The sequence below is a fragment of the Silene latifolia genome, chromosome 8 (genome assembly GCF_048544455.1).
Source record: "Silene latifolia isolate original U9 population chromosome 8, ASM4854445v1, whole genome shotgun sequence".
Taxonomy (NCBI): domain Eukaryota; kingdom Viridiplantae; phylum Streptophyta; class Magnoliopsida; order Caryophyllales; family Caryophyllaceae; genus Silene; species Silene latifolia.
In genome coordinates this window covers 43965411-43986203 of record NC_133533.1, presented here as the reverse complement: position 1 = coordinate 43986203, position 20793 = coordinate 43965411, and the positions used below count along the sequence as shown (strand labels likewise).

Here is a 20793-nt window from a genome sequence, read left to right as displayed (position 1 = left end):
CCTCTAAAAATTGCCTAATCCAAACAGCTTTCTTTGCAGCTTCAGAGGCTGCAATGTACTCAGCTTCCGTTGTAGAATTAGCAGTCACATACTCCTTGAAACTTCTCCAGCAAACCGCCCCTCCGTTCAACAAAAAGACAAAACCAGCCCGGGATTTCAAATCATCCCTATCGGTTTGGAAACTGGCATCCGTATAACCTCTTATACGTAATTCAAATTCTCCTCCAAACACTAAGAATGAATCTTTAGTCCTTCTCATGTACTTTAGAATATTCTTGACGGCTATCCAGTGACTCTCACCTGGAGTTTTCTGAAAACGACTCGTCATACTCAAAGCATACGAGACGTCAGGACGAGAACACATCATAGCATACATGATCGATCCAACAGCGGAAGCATAGCGAATCGATTTCATGCGTTCGATATCCTTAGGCTCAGTAGGACACTGTGACTTACTCAAAGTGATCCCACTGCCCATAGGTAGAAAACCTCTCTTGGAGTTTTTCATATTGAATCGGTCAAGAATCTTATCGATATAGGCTTCTTGACTCAATGCTAATATCCTTTTGGATCTATCCCTATAGATCCGGATACCCAAGATGCGCTGAGCTTCTCCCAAATCTTTCATTTGGAAGTGATTTCCCAACCACTTCTTAACAGAAGCAAGCATATCAACATCATTCCCAATGTGCAATATGTCGTCCACATAAAGAAGCTAAGTAAGAAAACAACTCCACTCCCACTAAACTTCATGTATAAAAATGGTTCCTCAACACTTCGAGAAAAACCATTCTGTTTAATAACATGATCAAAATGATGATTCCAACTCCTTGACGCTTGCTTAAGACCATAAATGGATCTCTTAAGTTTGCATACTTTGTTAGGAGTTTTAGGATCCACAAAACCCTCAGGTTGTGTCATGAACGCTTCCTCTTCCAGAAACCCGTTCAGGAAAGCGGTTTTGACATCCATTTGCCATATCTCATAATCATAAAATGCAGCAATCGCTAACATTATCCGAACAGATCTAAGCATAGCAACTGGTGCAAAAGTTTCATCATAGTGTAAACCATGAACCTGAGTGAAACCATTTGCCACCAATCTAGCTTTTTAGACATCCTTATGTCCATCCATGCCGATTTTAATCTTGAATATCCACTTACACTGAAGAGGTCGGACATCTTTAGGTAAATCAACCAGGTCCTATACCTGAATATCGTACATGGAATCCATTTCGGATTGCATGGCCTCGAGCCATAGCTTAGAGTCAGAACTCGTAATAGCTGCTTTATAGGTCTTGGGTTCATAACTTTCTAAAAGTAAAACTTCATAGTCACCATCTTCCTCGATAATACCAAGGTATCTATCAGGCTGGCGACTAACCCAACAACTCACTAGCTCGAGATCCTTTTCCTAGAAAAGGTGAACGAGTCATCTTGCCAAGAAGACAAGATTCGCATGTACCAAATGATTCGAAATCAAAAGGTTTAATTATACCAGTCGACACTAGTCTTTTAATGCGTTTCTCATTAATGTGTCCTAATCGACAATGCTATAAATAAGATTGACCAGGATCACCTGTTTTGAGTCTTTTATTATCTAAATGATAAACATCGTTGCAAGTGTCTAGAATATAAATACCATTGATTGAAATAGCTTGACTATATACAATCCCATTAAGGGAAAAAGTACAACACTTGTCTTTAATTACAAAGGAAAACCCTTCTGTGTCTAACACAGATACGGATATTATATTTCTAGATAGCGTTGGTACAAAATAACAATTATTAAGATGCAACTCCAACCCTGAAGCTAAACTAAGTACATAAGTTCCTACTGAGACGGCAGCTACTTTAGACTCGTTTCCCATTCGGGGATCGACATCACCCTTGTTTAGCTTTCTTATGCTTTTTAGGCCCTGCAAATGATTGCACAAATGAGAACCACAACCAGTATCTAAAAACCCAAGTTGTATTTGAAGCATAATTTATGTCTATCATAAAAGATTCGGTTAATAAATTACATGTTGGCTTCACAATGCCAGCTTTGATGTCATCCAAGTATTTCGTGCAATTACGCCTCCAATGTCTCTTGTTATTACAATAATTACAAGTATCTTTAAGAGGATTACCCTTTATAGGTTTTCGCTTGGTAGAGCAATTCACAATTGCTTTACCTTTGCCCTCCACCTGAACGGGCTTCTTACCTGCGTTCCTCTTAAACTTCTTCTTCCCCTTCACGTTAATCGCAAGCACATCTTTCCTTGTACTCCCACTCAATCCCATGTCTTTCTCTGGTTGCACGAGTAGAGAATGGAGCTCATGTAAACTCTTTCTCATATTTGTCATATTATAATTTACCCTAAATTGGGTAAATCCTTTGACGTGAGAGAGAGAGAGAGTGGAGCACTCGGTCCACCACTAGTTCGTCGGGGATCTTACATCCCAACCTCTCTAAAGTTTCCACGTACTTAATCATTTTAAGTACGTGTGAAATTACAGGTTGACCATCTTTGAGGTTAGCCTCAAAGAAACGAACTGTGGTGTCATATTGAATTATTCTCGGGGCTTGAGAAAACATAGTTGAAAGCCTCGAGAATACTTCATGTGCATCACGAAACTTGACACATTGCCTTTGTAAAGCAGGATCCATTGAAAAAATCAAAACATTTTTAATTGCAGCGGATTCTTTTTGATAATTTGAAAAAGCCTCCCTTACATTGGCAGTGGCCCTAGTACTAGGCGAAGGGGGAAAGGGATCGACAAGGTAGCGTAATTTGCCATCACCTGCGGCAGCTAATCAAAGTTGTTCCTCCCAATCTTTAAAATTACTACTGTCGGCTTTTAATACATATTTGTCCATAAAAGAACGTAGCCATGAATCTCTAGCTATGGTGACGGTTTCACTAGTAGAAGTCATCGTGATTACTACAAAGGAAATAAAGGAAAGATTAACATTTATCGTCTAAAATTTTTTTAACTTGTGAAACTATTTTAACAAGTTCCTATTTATATAATGATCTCCCACTGAATTATATAAATGATTCCAAGATCCAATTTTATATAAACACGGGCACGGTGGACCGATTCAACCCATATTTATATAAATTTGGTGAGTCAACATTTTGACTGATTCTACTACTAGAACTCTTGGTTGACGGATTTTCTTAAAATCTATCTTTTTGCCCCAGAATAAATATGGGCACGGTGGACCGATTCAACCCATATTTATCCCGTTGAGTCCAACCAATTTTCACGCGTAATAAATTTTATTACCCTACTTACCCAACGTAAAAAGAGTGTACCTCGGTGATCCGAACCTACCTCTAATGAAGAAGGGATTCATAGGTGCTATTATTTGGTAAGGCTTAATCTCAATTTTAAACAAATGTGAGAGATCTTATCAATTTCATTGTCTATCACCTTTAAGTGAACAAAATTAGTGAATACTAGACGATTAAATCGATAACAACAAAATAAAAACATGTAGTGACGATTTGGCATGAATGCATATAAGAATTAAAACAAACAAGTCCTAATATGGCCACCTAGTTAATCTAATTAACTAAAATTATTACACTTCGGAAACCAACTCTTTGGTCCCTTAAGTCTTCATAAATTGGCCTCCTTCTTTAGGATTTCGTAACGCCTTTCCGAAAACACCGTCTTCATGAAAACTCCGTCTTTAGATGCTTCATCTAATAACTAATAATTAAATTACATAACAATACCCTATTATAAAATTTGTAATAAAATTAAAATAAAAACTATTAATTAATTACAAATTAGGCGATACGAAATCGCAATTAATTTCAAAACAAATCGATATTCCCTTACATTACGGGAAATACCAATTTCTACCTATGGCCATATTAGGAAAAAATACATAATTATAATGCTAAAAATAAATATTCATCTAAATGAATAAGAAAAAATGCATTATGTAAATTATGACATGCCAAATCGTCTTACTTACCAACAATGATCAATTGAGCTTGTTTTGACGGAATTTTTACCAATAAAAATTCATAATCAATTCTTAAAAAAATTTTAAGATATTCTAATGATACTAATCTGGTCTAATATCAAAATAATTATTCTCAACAATTATCTTGAAGTTATATGGGATTTAAAGCATAAATTATGACAAAAAGACATAATAATTCACAATTATTATGGAAAAATTCTATTTAATTATAAAATTAATGGAAAAATAAATTTTAAAATTTTTTACATTCTGGTATTTCACCAAAATGACATGCATGTGAAAATTTTTGATTTTAAAATTTATTTAAAACAATTTCATAATTTACTTGGTAAAACCACAATTTTTACGATTTAATTTTAAATCAAACCATAAAAATAGAAATGACTTAAAATAAATTTTTTTACATTTTGGAACAATTTCCAAGAGCTAAAAATTCAAAAATTTCGAGCCCAAAAATTAAATCAATATTTATTTACAAAATAACCATTATTTACCAATTTTTATCAAATAAAAATCAATAAACTATCTAAATTAATCACATTAACTTAAAGTATCTACTTATCTTATAAATAGAACATGCATGTGGTTATTTATAAATAAATATGCATAAAATTAACATGCAACCCAATTTAATTAACTCTTAATTAATTTTAATGCATTTTTACTCAATTTTATGCCATTTTAAGTTATAAAAAGTGAAAAAATTTAACAAAAATCAAATTTTCATCCCATATCATCCTAAGACCATATTATTTACATGCAAGACCATATTATGTGATAAAACTAATTTTAGTAACATAATATCAATTTTATTAATTTATCTCATAAATTACTAAAATCGTCTTAAGACAACATGCATGTACTTAACAATGCTCTGATACCACTTGTTAGTTATTTAGACCATGTTAATACTCATCTTATGATATTAAAATTACAAATTAATTTAATATGATCTAAATCTACATCCATGCAAATAAAAGCAAGAAAAATGGTATTAAACCATCTTAAGACAAGAAAATCCGTACATTGTATAAGGTAAGTTTTGGGCACAACTCAAGGACTCCTTCCTTGATGTTGTTCTTGAGCTATGAAAATGGATGATCCTCCAAGACAACTAACCACCAAAATAGATGGTCTCCTAAGGAAGCACCCAAGAATCAACCCAAAATACTACTAAAATACTAACTAGGTATATGTAGTAGTAAACCTTGTTTATTGTATATTTGATGTAATAGATAATATTATTAGTTTATTTTATATGTGTTTTAAATGTTTTAAGATGAACAAAATAAGAAGAAAAATGGTCTTTAAATGCTCCAAGTGAGCCTTCCAAAACAACAAGAAAAGACCAATTTTTCTTCCAATTTTTCCAACAACAAAAAATGGTGAAGTTTGGTGGTATTTATAGGCAATTTGGGAGGGACAATTATGAGTGGAAAATGCCACCAAATGAACACTTGGAATGCCCTAAAAAATCAGTCCGTATGGACCATTTTGGGTCCATTTCGATTTTCGACATTTGCCCCACAAATGCTTATAAGTCTAATATTTAATTATCTTATATAATTAAATATTAATTTTATTATTTAACACTTAAATAATACAAATTAACTATCAATGACTACTTAACTATTAAGTGGTCATATGACTATTTTATCAACATACAATGTGTCAATATTATCCCACTTAGCTAATTTTACAACCTCTTGTAGAATTTAATAGCTAATTAATTCCACGTGAAAACATATACAGATATCGTATAAAATTAATTAATTAACTATTAATTAATAAATTTTAATTCATTTCTTTATTATTTAATATCACATAATTAAATAATAAATCTCATTTTCCCGAGTTCGTAAGCCGTCATCAAATAATACATTTATGTGACTAACTAAAAGTTAAATAATACAAGGAATTAATTATCTCGTATCTCATACAAATAATTAATTTATTCTATTTGGGCGTCATCCTATAGGTGTGACCTAAAGGGATCAGCTGATCACCGCCGTCACACAACAGTAATGTCAAACTCTAGTCAGCCAATCATTACCGATTAACGATGACCAGCTGACAAATAAAAATATAAATCCCTGATATTCCTTTTACGAGATTTTATATGTAAACGCACTCATTGTGGAGGACACTACTCCAACAGTAACAATGGAGGAGGAGGGCTCTTCTCTTAGATTTCTTTGTTGTTTGATGATGGTCTCGACTTGCTTAGAAACGGGAATAAGGTGGTTGGTCCGGTGGGTGGAGATGCGACAAATCTTGCTCGGTAAGACAATGGAATTGGCATCCTTGATGAGCCACTCATAGGTATGGTCTAAGTTATATTGCTTGACCCATTGAAACTTGTGAATAAAATTGCGCATGTCAAGAAGGTGCCTTCCTTTAACCGATATATAAGTGTTATCCTTGTTGAAATCCAGGTTAAAATGCCTTGCCAATTTCGTCACCAAGCCTCCATTAACAATGAAAGCCGCTCAATCTTTTCCATTCTCAATATCCAACTATCTCTTGATCAATAGTTGAAGAACATTGTACTCACTTTTGGGCTTCCCACCAACATTTAAGAAGGATTCAAGGTAAACAAAGTCTAACTCTGTCAAGTGATTGGCTTCTTTTCTAACAATCAAAGTGTTTGCCACGAACTTGTGCCAATACCTTATACCCGCATGATGAATGTACAAGGCATGACACTTTTTGAAAGTCGTGAACTCACGACCGGAAATAACTTGCCAAAGTGGTTTGGCATCAAACTCCAAAGGTTTCTTGTTGAATCGATCATGGTTCTTAAGCCCAAACACTTTAACAAAACCACTCTTGTGCATTGTTCTAGTCTTGGTTTCGAGACGGAATTCTACATAATCTCGAGCCTCAATTTTATAATCCCTCAAGGAACTAATGAATTCCAATGTCAAGGAAGGGTATGTCAATTCATTCATTTCAAAGAGGGTTGATAACCCCATGGACTCGAAAAATGCCTTTGTTTGCTCAAGGACACCCAATTTCCTCAAAGCATCTTAACATATAAATTTTGTAGCTAGAGTCTTTTTCTTGGCTAGGGATTCGAATGCAAGCTTATGCTTATCGGATATGAAAGTTACCTCTGAATAATTCTTCAATTGTTCCACCTCCTGGATAGAATTAGTAGCTTCCTCGATAGCATTGACGGTTGATGGAGTTTGCTCCCTTTGTTGAACCAAGACCATTGCTTTGGATGCTAGAGCTTGTTGTCTTTAGGACAATGTTGGTGTTTTTGTTGCCTTGATGCCTCCCTTGGTCCTTGCCATTTCTATTCTCCTTTCAAACTAGTACCAACAAACCAAGTTTATACTTGAATGCTCCTTTCTTCTCCAAGTTTCAATTCAATGCCCAATCAATTTGGGGATTTTGGATTTCTCCTAACCCTAGAAGAATTGATTGATTTTGTGAAGAAATTGTTATTTGAATGGTCTTATTGTTGATAAAGGAGTGATTTGTTTTTTATTTGAGCAAGTTTGGACTTGATTGTGGTGAATTTGGATGGGAAATTGTTGTTTTTGGATAAGGGTTTGAAGGTGGAAGTGAGGGAAAAGTATTGTGTTTGTGTTAGAATGAAATGACATGAAATGAAGAAGAGGTGTTGGTCCCGTGTTTTGTTGGTATAGCAGGTCGGGACGGGCGACTTAAGGTGGAGTCGACCGGATTTTCATCCAGTGGAAAATCAACAATCTGCAACGCTTTGAAGACGGGCGTCATGGAGGCAATTCGGGCGGATTTTCATCTGGCTCGCTCGACTTGAGCTGTAATACCCCGTATTTTTATATAATATAATTAATTAAACGGATATTATTTTATATTAATTATTATACATTTTATATTACAATTATGTCGGGTAAATTGTTTAGTCGATAATTATGTTAAGTTATTTTATTTAACTCGCGTCGTATCGATACAAGTTAATTAAGACGGGTTTTATAAGAAATACGAATTGTGAGCTGACCCATTTAAATTGGCCCAATATATGTTCAGCCCATTAAACCCTAAAGCCCATTTATCCCTTAACCCTAAACCCTAACCCTAAATAGTGCCTAACCCTAACCCTAACAGTCCCCTAACCCGCCTCCCTCCTCTGATTCACTCAACCCGCCTCCCTCCTTCACCAACACCAAAGCTTCAGCCACACGCATAGAGAGAGAGAGAGAGTGGTCGTGGGCATTAACGGAACAGCAAGGAAGGGATAGGGACGAATGTCGACGACCGTGGGTGGCCCTGGTGGCCGTTGTGGTGGCAGGAAAAGGTAAGCACAACTCCTCCTCCTCTGTTTTTCGAATTTCAGTCGGGTTTTTGGGGGTTGTCCGTGCCCTGTTGAGGCTTTGTTAATGGTTGTTGTCAGGTTATATGAGTAGTATGGTGAGTGGCGAGTGTCGTGGTGGTGGTTAGGGTAGTTCTTGGTGGTGTTAGTAATAGTAAAGGGCGGCAGCGATATGGGTGGTCAAACGAGTTTATAATCTGGGTTTTCAGGGTGTTTGTGACGGGTAGGTTGGGGTGGCACCACTGTGGACTCGGGGGAGGTCGAAACAGTGGTGCCATGACATCTGGGTTCGTGGTCTGATGGCGAGCAAGGCGGTGGTGGTTTGGCAGGGGCTAAGTGTCAGCTGCGGTGGTGGTGTGTCGCGTAAAAGGGGTGTTTGGTGAGGATTGGCGGTGAACCAGGCCAAGTGGCGGCCCTGGTTCGACTCGCCGGCGACGGTCGACCTCCTTGGGGTTGGTGGTTGGTGGTGGGGACAAAGTGGGCAGCAGGTCAGGTGGTTGTCGTGGTGGTGTAGGTGGCGCGTGAGGAGTGTGAGCGTGTGTGAAGGGACGGGGGTTGATGACGGGTTATTCAAGTTGTTTTTGAAACGGGTTTTCATAGTTAATCGTTATAATTCGTTAATGGGTCGTATGTTTAACTAATTAATTTAATTCCGAGTTATTTAATTAATGAAAGACGGGTTTAAGTCGGGTTGTTGAATTGTTTTATGTTTGAGTCGGGTTTTCTTAAAACGTTTAATTCGTTCAATATTTTATCTATCATATTAGTTATTTAATTTAATTCCCGAGTCGGTTAAATAATTCAAGTCGGGTTTTGAGTCGGGACTGATTAAAGTGGAAAGTTACTATTTCGGGAAAGTTTCTATTTTGGGAAATTCTGTATTTAGTAGTTAGTAATAATAAATATTATAATTCGTTTAGGTGACGGATTCGTGAAGGATCGATAATCAAATTCATTGCTTTATTTTTCGGGACTGCTTGAACTGCTTAATTGGATTTGCTGGCACTTTGAGGTAGGGAAATACACTTACTCTATTAACGTTGTTGAATTGTGTTGATTTGGATTCTGGTTGTTGATTTACGTTATCATTTATATTCGGAAAGGTGATTGACTGATTTGATCGTATTGAGTATGATATCACAACATCGGGTAACTGGCATGACTTTATGATTTATCAGTTCAGTGATTTATATACATATTGCATTGCATTAATTACTGTTGAGCATTTCATATGCATTGGAGTTGGAGGGGGATGTGGTGGTGACGATGTTGAGATACGATGTGATGTTGTGATAAGGCCCAGGCGGGTTCTGCAGGACTTGCCCTGGTGTCCTCAGCTGTTGAGCTGGCAGATCGACTTCGGTCGATATTTATAGTCTACCGGGGATCGGTATGGCTGGGCGTTCCGGGGTATGAGATGTGTGTGATGAGTTGAGATGGAGATGGAGGTGACGGAGTATCATGCATATCATATTTTATTGTTTTATTGTTTTCCCTACTCAACCTCGTGGTTGACCCTGTGTATTCGTGAACACCTGTGATGAACCGTTTTATGGGGAGCAGACTTGACGGGTTTAAGAGATAGAACGGGGGAGTTTGGATGGGCGTGAGACATTGGATCAGACGACTTAGTAGCTAGATCATCATCTAGAAGTCTTTCACTTTTATTTATGTCAGTTCTTGTAATTTGAGTTGAAAAGAGGATTTTTAATAATTAAGTTCAAATATTATATAAATTGCCTTGGAGTTTAATTTGTTATTCACTACCTCGGGAAACCGAGATGGTAACAGTCCGTTTTATTAGAGAATGTCTTGACGAGTACTTCTTTTATAAACCGGGGTGTTACATGAGCTGGAGACGGGCTGATTGTCATCCACTGCAAAAATTTATAATTGAGAGCTCCTCTAAGACTAACGACCTGAGCTGAAGTCGAGTGACTTGGGCAGTGAGACGCTCGGGTTGAGGTCGGCTCGGGCATATTTCCTTCCAGAGTAAAATTTCAATATGCACTCCTTTCCCAATCCCCACGAACTCAGGTCTGCCCATGGGGATCTTCTCCCCGTGTCAATTCTTCTTCTTCTCTTCTTCATTCCTTCATGGGTAGCATTAAAAAGGTTAGGTTAGCCTAGGCATGTGCTTCCCCACACTTGATCATCAAACACTACACATTTAAAGCACATTAAAATCCCTCCCTCACTTGCTCTCATGTCACACAAATTCGTCAAACAAAGCATGTAGAATACAATGCAAAAATTGAGTAATGTACAAGTTAAATGAAATGCAAGTAAAGAGGTTAGAATATTTACAAATGGTGGTTTAGGGAGGACTCTACCAAACTCTCCTTCTCTTGAGAGGTGTCAAGGGGGCAAAGCCAAGGTGTTGTTGATGTTGCTCAACACCTTGTAGAAGTAGTCAAAGACTTGTTCATTTCCATGGTAAACGTCTTGCATAGACCTTTGTACATTGTTGTCTTCATTGTTGTAATCTGAGTCAAAGTGTTGACAAGGTTCCATCAAGCCTTGGTCTTGAGTCATAGCATTCCCAATGTAGGGATTAACCAAACCTTCAAATTCATCGTCCCATAGACCATACACTTCATTTGCTTTCTCCCTTATGTAGAGTGGATCATTAGTTGACAAGAGCAACTCTCCTTCATTGTTATCATGGCCAATGAGGCCTTCATCTATACTTGTCATGGTTGAGATTTGCAAGCTCTCATTCATGTTGTGAAAAATTCCATGCTCTATGAATAGAGCCATTTCAACATCATAAATATCTTTCTTCCAATTGGGTGGTGTTTCTTTGCCCTTCTCTTTGAGATTTCCATCTTTCCCTTGTTCTTTGAATGGAGGTTCCTTCTTCTTTTTGTCACCCTTCCGAGTATAGTGATCAACCATGAAGCATGGCTCAAACAAGTTGGGAGCTCTCATAGTCTTATCAAGATTAAAGGTGATTGTTTCATCACCTACTTCAAGGGCGAGCTCTCCATGTTTCACATCGATCACTGCTCCAGCGGTGTGTAGGAATGGTCTTCCTAGAATGATTGGAATGTTAGAATCCTCCTCCATATCAACAATGACAAAGTCCACCGGTATGAAAAACTTTCCAACTCTCACGGGTACATCTTCCCATACCCTTAGTAGTTTCTTTGTTGAACGATCCCCTATTTGTAGGGTTATGTTGGTGTACTTAAGCTCTCCCACTCCTAGTCTTTCACATACCGAATATGGCATGACACTCACACTTCCACCTAGATCACATAGTGCCTTGTTGATTGTGGTATCACCAATGGTACATGGAATGGAGAAGCTCCCCGGATCTTTGAGCTTTGGAGGGGAATTCCCTTGTAGTATTGCACTACTTACCTTAGTAAAGGAAATGGTTTCCAATTTTCGGAAAAAAGTCTTCTTCTTGGTAAGGATATCTTTCATGTACTTTGCATAGGCCGGAACATTGTGGATTAGTTTCGTGAATGGTATAGAAACCTCCAACTTCTTCACAATCTCCATGAACTTTCCAAGTTGCTCATCAAACTTAGGCTTAGCTTGGCAACTTGGGATTGGAAGTCTAATCACAATAGGCTCTTTCTCAACTTCTTTAGCCTTTTCTTCACTTCTCCTTTGATGAGTCATTGGTAGTTGTCTCCACCACCTTAGGATTTCTCCTTAGTGGTTCAATCACATTACTTTGCTAGTCATTCTCCTCAAGAATATCTCCTTCAATTGGCATCTGTGGTCCCTCATATCTAGTACCAATCCTCAAGTGGATAGCACTGATGGTCTCATGTCTTGTGGAAGGATTTCCTTGAGGAGGTAATTGGCCCTTTTGTCTTTGGGAGCTAGAACATGCCAATTGAGACAATTAAGTCTCCAACATTTTGGTGTAAGCAAGGATTTTGTTGATGGGAGTCTCTTTGGGTTGATTATCCCTTTGTATTTGAGAAAAGATATCTTGTTGGCTCTTTTGCATTTGGAGGACCGCTTTTTGAACATCAAAAGCTTAGTCATTGGGTTGATTGTATTATGGTCTTTGAGTATGATTTCTCATTGGAGGAGGTGTATATGTGGGTTGAGGGTTTTGGACATTTTGGCTCTTGTATGAAAGATTTGGATGGAATTTGGTATTCTTATTGTAGTAGTGGGAATAAGGTGTACCATTTTTGAATGCTTGGAAAGCATTCACTTGTTCATCTACATTCGTTTTGATCATGTCCCAAGGTTCCACAACTTTCATACACTCCATTTGGGATTGAGGAAGTTGCCATCATAGCATTAACATGTTGTTTGGGTGATTTGGAAACTTAATCAAGCTTGGCCATGGCTTTTTCAAACTTCAACTTTATGGTGTTGATATGAGCACTTAGTTGAGCACCCAATTGTGTGATGGAATCCACCTCATGCCTCCCTCCTCTAGTGGCCTTTCGTGGCCTACTATATTGGGAATTATGAACCGACATCTCTTCGATTTTAGCCCATGTTTGGTTGTCATCAACCTCGGTGAACCTCCCACTGGAACCCATATTAAGCACATTTTGTGAGTCTTCATATAAGTCAATCCAAAACTGTTGAACAAGGAACCATTCACTAAGTCCATGGTGAGGACAAGAGCGACAAGTATCCATAAATCTCTCCCAAGCTACATATAATGATTCCTCATCCCTTTGTTTGAACCAGGTGATTTGGGCTCTCAACATGTTAGTCTTCTCCGGAGGATAGAAATTCTTGTAGAAGGCAAGTGCTAACTTCTTCGATGAATCAATTCGAAGGGTAGCCTTGTCTAGGCTCTTTAACCATTGCTTTGTGGTTCCGATCAAGGAAAAAGGAAACAACACCCATCGAATTTGGTCTTAGGTCACTCCGGTTTGAGAGATTGCATCACGATAGTCACAAAATTCTCCATATGTAGGTGATCAGGATCTTCACTAGGCATCCCTCCAAATTCACTTCTCTCCACTAGTTGAATTAATGCGGATTTGGCAATGAAATTACTGGTTAAGTGTGGTGGTATTGGAGTACCATTTGGTAGGTTCTCCTCGGTTGTTACGGAATGAGATGAAAATTTAAGCATCGTGGGTTGATTTTGTGGTTGATTTTGAATTGGGTTCTCCTCTCCTTCTCTTGCAAAAGGGTTGGTAAACTCAACACTATCCGATTGGACAATACCAATGTCCACAAGTTCTCCAATACCCAAACTTGTTGAAGTTCGTCTAAAAACTCTTTTAATATTGGTCAAGGTCCTTTCAATCTCGGGATCAATAGGCAAAAGTATACCTTGTGATCTCCTAGACATGACAAAAGCAAACAACTAGAAAACAATTAAAACTACCTTGAGGAATTTGACTTCCCCAAGGTTAAGAAAGACAACTAAAAACAACAAATGTTAACAATTCAATTGAACACCGTCCCCGGCAACGGCGTCATTTTTGGTTCGGTTCAAAACTTTGTCGTCTAAGCTAACCAACCAAAACAATATTTATAGGGTAAACAAACTACTCTTAGTAGAGTGGTAAGTAAAGGTCGGATCCCAAAGGACGGGTATTGAATTAAGTTATCGGTTGTAGAAAGCTATGTCTTAGGGTGTCACAAATTGGGTTGAGATTTGAGGTATCAAACTACACTACTTAACAATGAAATGTAAGGAAATGAAAGTAAAATAAGCAAGTAAAGTAGGGGTTTGCAAACAATAGATTAAGGCACTAGGGTGTCATGGGTTCATAGGAGATTCATGGTGGTGATCATACAAGAATGGTTACATAGTTTCAAGCAAGTTATTGTTGTAGTGGAATCGAGTTAGTTTATGTCTTACAATTCCTAGGAAGATTTGGGTCCCCGAGCCGAGTCGGTCAAAACTGTACAACAACTACAAGTAGACTTAAATTCTTCCTATTCACTTTTATGCATGGTCTAACAAGACTCGAGTTAGTTTATATCTTACAAGTCTTGTTGAATAGATAAGAGATGTATGCATGCAAGGTTTTAAATCAAGCAATTTATCAAGCATAACATGTGCATAAGTTGACACTACGACAAGCAAACAATCTTATGAAAACATATTAGATTAAGTATTGATCTACCCCCATGTTTTAGTTCCCCTAATCCCCCATTAACCCTAGCTAGGAGACTACTCACTCATGATTATGGTAGCATGCTAATAAAGGTGTTAATCATATTAGCAAAGTTAAACATGATGAATGAGTAAACAATAATTAATTAAGCAAGGGTAAAAGGAATTATACCAACTTAAGGATGATCCAAATAATAAGCAAAGAATAATAAAAGAACACTTGATGAATGATGAAGAGTTGTCAAGTCTTCAATAAACCCAAATTGTCTTCAAATTACCCAACTAAACTAAGAACACTTGAATGATTATTAAAGAGGAATTAAGATTTGATTAATATTGAATTAAGTAAATACAACTTGATTAATAATGTCTAAACTTGATTAATGCTAAATTCTAACTTGGTGATTAATCCCCTAACACAATGGGGTATTTATATTAAGTACAAATATTAGGGTAACTAAAGGCTTAAATGACGATTAAGTTCGTAAGAAGAAGATTAGTGCTTTGCAAGTACCATAAAGAGCCATCCGGATTGACATTGAAGAAAACTCGTGCTGCCCAGGGATCCGCTCGACCTGAAGGTGAGACGCCCGGATTGAGGCTTAAGACGTCCGACCTGGGCTCGGGACGCCCGGATTGAGGCTTGAGACGCCCGGATCTTTGATCATCTCTTCTTCTTCTTCTTTGACTGCCTAAGGATCCGTGGGGATCGTTGGGAGGTCGTGGTGGGTCTTCATCATTGCTCATTCTACGTCATTTATTCACTTAGGCCTTTAGCAATGGTCTCCTCTTTGACGCTTGGTCATTAGATGCACTCCATTTAGCTCTACTTTGCTTCATAAATGCAAGGCTAGCAATCCTCTTCTACCAAGGACACAAAACCTCAAAGAATATGCAAAGTAGGGAACTAAACATAAGAAACGATCCTAATAAGTGCTAGAAAGCATAGGAACGAGGCTAGTTCGGGGACTAAATGTGCACAAATATGAGTCACATAATCCACCCCCTCACATCTCCCTTAAACTTCTAGACTCGACTTCCTAAGTCACAAAATCGACACGTGTTTTCGACCTACCAATCGAAAACACAAGCCTTAAACATTTTGTTTGGTACCGACGTGAAAGGATACATAAAACCCTCAAAATTAAACTCTTTAATTTTATATCTAATTACTCATTAATTAAATGTGATGATCTTATACATGCATAACAAAATAAAACAAAGATAAGAAGAATGCTCCTTACAATATGAAAATCGGATTTTAAGGGCACACGTAAGAACTCCTTTCTTACTTGTTGTTGAGCTTAAATTATAAGGATGATCCTCCTAGTCTCAATATTGTGAGATCCTCCTTTCAATTGCACCAAGACATACCCTTAATACTAATTTATATATTAACTGGATAAGTAAATTAGTGACCTGAAAATGATTCTAATAATATTCTTATTACTACACTAGTAATCTAATATTGTGATTAGAATTTAGGATGAACAATCTTTTGATTTTCTAAAACTAGTTTAGAGAGAAGTGAGAGAGAAGGAGATAAGAATGCATGTGAATAATGAATGGATGAATGAATAGCAAAATAGAGAAAATAATTTCTCTATTTTTACTAAGGGGAGTCGGTTTTGGAGGGCACCCAAAGCCAATGCATGGCTCTTACTTTAGCTTTTGTTCTTCACAAGAAATAGCATGTGTAAGACTAGTTAGAGTAGGTGTGTAAGGCTAGATAGACTAGGTTTGATTATATATATATATATATATATATATATATATATTATCTCATAAAATAAATCAACCACAATCCACTACTACCTCTCAATTTCGGTCCATATATATAAAATGGACTACCATTTTATTTTGTCAATTTGTCATTTGTCACACAATATGTTACATGTTATTAATTAATTTAATGCGTATTTATCAAATAAATATCATTTTATAAATTAATTAAATTACATACAACAAATTGACTAGTGATTCTTGATCACATAAATAAAACGGGTCATATAATTATAATTCTCAACATATTGTAATTATAATTAACCATTCATTCTTATCTCAATTGTTTCACAAACAATAATCGATTTTAGTAATAAAGTATTTCAATTACTAAAATAAATCTTATTTAATCAAATTACAATAAGATATAAATATTCTCTCTCGCAAATTGAATTGTTCAATTTTAAGGAATTGATTAACTTGTATCGTCGTACAATTAATTAATTTGTCTATTAAGGGAATTTGTCCTATAGGTGTGACCTTGAGGGATCAACTGATCACCACCGTCAAACGACAGTAATGTCAAACTCTAGTTAGCCAATCATTACTGATTAATGTTGATCAGTTGACTATATAAAAATGAATCATCCCTTTACGTATTCTTATTATGAGTTTTAATAATGTGATCGCACTATTGTCGAGGACACATACTCCAACAATCTCCCACTTGTCCGAGACAAGTGTGCGTCACCAATTCTCTTGTCCTATTACAATCTCCCACTCAATGCAAGGTGTCTTGCAAGTCGTTTTTGCAAGTGATCATATCAAGAGTGGTTTCCTCGATCTGGGGAGTAACTGTCTGACCGGAATTATCTACCGTAGATACCTTCCGAGCGTGGCCACGCATTTTCAGTTCACTACACCTCGAGTGGCCCTGAGATTTTTAAATGACCCTGACAAGGAGATGGACAATTCCTATTGCACTATTCCCTTTGTTTAGCCACATTTCTCATCATGACCCAAAAGATGCCCATTAGACCTCATTTACGAATATCGTAGAACATAATTTAAAGTCGCTCAGAAACTGTGCCAACTTGGGGGAACAGTCTCTAGTAAAACAACTGACTCAAAAGAATACTATAGTAGCTCTCGTCACGACCAGGCTATATGAATTACCAGAACTCTATAAGCGGTCACTGCCCGACAAAGTGTCTCTTACAGTCTGTCTATGTGATCGACTAGTCATCTCTTATGACCCTATGGCACTTGAACTTGCCATCAATCGACTCACAATCTAGTCACTTAGAGACGTCACCTCATACAAGCAACTAGGGGCAAATACTATGTTAATCCAGTTCACTTTAGTGGTGTTCAATATTGTCTCAACAACCCATTTGGATGTAACAAAGTACAAGATGAGTTAACGATAACTCAAACAATAAATGTGATTATTACATACGAGTAGTCAATACCATACTACTACTCTATGTCTTATAACCATAAGTGTATTTATACACTTGTCAAATGCAATAAAAGTTTAACTTGTGAACATACCAGGTGTCCAAGTGTTCAAACTTTGTGAATTGCGATTTCCTTCAATTTCATGTTATCCCTTATAACATGAATTTTACTAAGTACATGTCTAGACTTCATACTAGACTTAGGTTCTTTAGCTTGAAAGAAGCTCTTTCTGTTATCTTATAACTTGAGATGTGGGTTCCGGTGGACAACACTATTTGTAGTTTTAAAGTACACCCCTAATCACAACGTACTTAGGTTCATTTCGTAGAATCTTGCAATGGATGACAACAAAATACACTTTTCTAGTCTCTTACTCCTTATGCCAATAAACTGCCCAGGATTTTCACAAATCCAAATGAGTTTGGAAACTTGAGTTCGTGTAATCTTCAACACACAACTTAATATTCTTCCAAACTCCAGAATAGACCATTAGTTCTCCTTGAGAATTCATGACGGTTCCTTAAGGCTAACCAATGACTCTCATATGGTTTAGCTTGTTATCGACTTATCATGTTCCAAGCATGTAATTCATCTAGGACATTTGCATTATGGCATACATGATAATTCTAATGGCGGAAACATTAGTAATTGATTTCATGTAGACAACAGTTCTTAGGTTCATGTGAATGATCATGACTTTATGATAATTCATTTATTCATTAATATGAACAACCTACTTAACTTGTTGACATTTTCAAGATGAAAGATCATTATCAATATACGATACTTATCTGAGTGTCAATCCAACATCCCATGCTATAATAGATTTGCATAATGTCCAATTTCATCCAGAATTGAAAACCTATTTGCACGTCATTTCCAATGAGTAATAAGTTATGCAATTCATGAAGGGTGATAGCTCCCACTGAACTTCATGTCTAAACATGACAGTCACTTGCTCCCACTCAATTTCATGTACACACATGTTTCTTCATCGAAACATCACATGATTGGAATGATCATTTTTTTTCTAAGTATTAGTTAAAACCATATATGTCATTCACATATCCCTTTCAAAATGCCCATTTGGAAAGTGGTTTTAATAGCTTACTTATTTTCATAATGAGGTATAGCAATGATTTAAATATTTAGCATAGTTAACAATTAACTTAGCTTTCATAGACATCGTCATGCCTCTCTATGCAACTCTTAATCATAAATTTTTATTTACTTTGGATTGGTCTCAACAGTCCCAAATAAATCCATTTACTTGCATAGATACCATTTTAGTTTCATAAGGCTCTTAAATAAAATGTCGAATTTTAAAATCTCTAGTTATATTCACTTCATAGATCATTATCTAAATTTCCCAAAGAACGCTTTCTTTTGGTGTCTTCACGTAGTTTCCTCAAGGACATCTTCTTTTGGTCTCCTAACGTAGTTCTCTCAAGAACATCTTTTTTTGGTCTCCTCACATAGATCCCATCTAGTCAAGGTTTGTGGCTAAATTCACTCCCACTCTATCTTTTGGAAAAATGCACTTTTTCTCCAAAGATAGCTTTTGAGCCACAAATAATGATGGAAAAGGAGGAAAACATGTCACACATTAACTTTATAGTGATTTATTCGAGACACGTTGAAAAGATAATATAGACTAGACGATATAAATTTGATAGGTGTATCAAATAAGTTTGTTAACGTTCCCTAGTGTGAGTTCAATAACTCAATATAACTTCATAATTGATCTTACATAAGTAAGTTGTGACTTTAGTCACAATGGCATAAGGAGAATCGAATTCATAGCTCATGGACATATAATGACTCGATCATTATATTTGTCTAATGATCAATTTAAGTTGATAAAATCTTAATGTTTCACGATGCAAGTAGTGTATGATGACAAATTTTAGAACAAATGATACGAGAAAGTAAGTGACTTGGGTTGCAAACCAAGTCACTAATATCCGAAATACAACCATTGTTTAAGGAAACAACCAAATTTCCTAGTCGAACGAGGAAATCAAAATAGTTCTAAAATTTCAAAATACAATAATAAAATAAAGACAAAGCAAAATAAAGCCAAGCTTCCATCGATCTAGCACCATGGGCGGCTACATCTAGCTTCCCTCAAGATCTTATAGGCTTACTTTTCTTTGCCCTTGTTCTTGCTTGGATGCCCTAATTACAATAAAAGGGTAATCATCACAACTTGTATCAAAATAGCAAAGTTGAGATCGAAACATAAAAGATAGGGATAGTTATTTACCTACTGGAGTAACTTTTCCAGCCTTTATATCGCCAAGGTACTTTGGACAATTTCTCTTCCAATGCCCAACGCCATTACAATAGTGGCATTTGTCCCCAGGCGGGGCACCCTTCTTGGGCTTAAAGGAGCTAGCTTCACAAGCCTTTCCTTTGTTCTTGTAGGGAGTTTTCTTCTTTCCCTTACTGCCACTTTTCTTGAAATTCCCTTTGCTCTTTTGATTAACATTGAGCACATCCTTGGTGGTGCTAGCATTTAGCCCCATGTCCCTCTCGGATTGCACAAGCATTTTGTGCAATTCATCGAGAGATACTTTCAAGTTTTGCATATTAAAATTCACCCTGAATGGAACATATGCCTTAACCTTATTCAAGGAATGAAGAATTCGATCAATGATGAGTTCTTCGGGAATCTCTACCTTTTGCATTTTTAGAGTCTCAACATGCTCCATCAACTTGAGCACATGAGGGCTAACTTTTTGGCCCTCCTTAATGTAGAGATCGAAGAATGCGGATGCCGCTTCATATTGAATGATCCTCGGAGCTTGTGAAAACATGGTCACAAGCTTCGTATAGATCTCATAGGCGGTGCTAATCTTTATAACACTCCTTTGGAGTTCGGCCTCCATAGAGAAGATCAACACATTTTTGATCGCGGCCGACTCCTTTTGGTAAGTGTCATAGGATTTCCTAGCGGCGGGGGTAGACCTAGCGTTAGGTGCGGCGGGAGAGGCCTCGGTAAGGTAACGAAGCTTGTCGTCACCCTCCGCGGCCAAGCGAAGTTAAGCGTCCCAATCGGCGAAGTTGGACCCATTCTTTTCTAATTTACAACGATCCATAAAGGATCAAAGCCATGAAACATTGGTGAGAATGTTCGAGCTAGTGGTTGCGGATGAATTTGGAGTTGCCATTGCAATTGAGAAAACAAATTGGACTACAAAATTAAAAGTAAAGGAATTAATAAACATTTATTGTTTTAAAATTACTTGTAAAC

General features: G+C 36.9%; 1 non-coding gene across 1 annotated transcript; it reads left to right on the top strand.

The window, feature by feature from the left end:
- The first annotated feature begins 12877 nt into the window (after window positions 1-12877).
- LOC141597955 (small nucleolar RNA R71) lies at window positions 12878-12984 on the top strand. The gene has a single exon (XR_012523162.1). It is a non-coding gene; the product is annotated as a small nucleolar RNA R71 (small nucleolar RNA).
- The last annotated feature ends 7809 nt before the right edge of the window (window positions 12985-20793 follow it).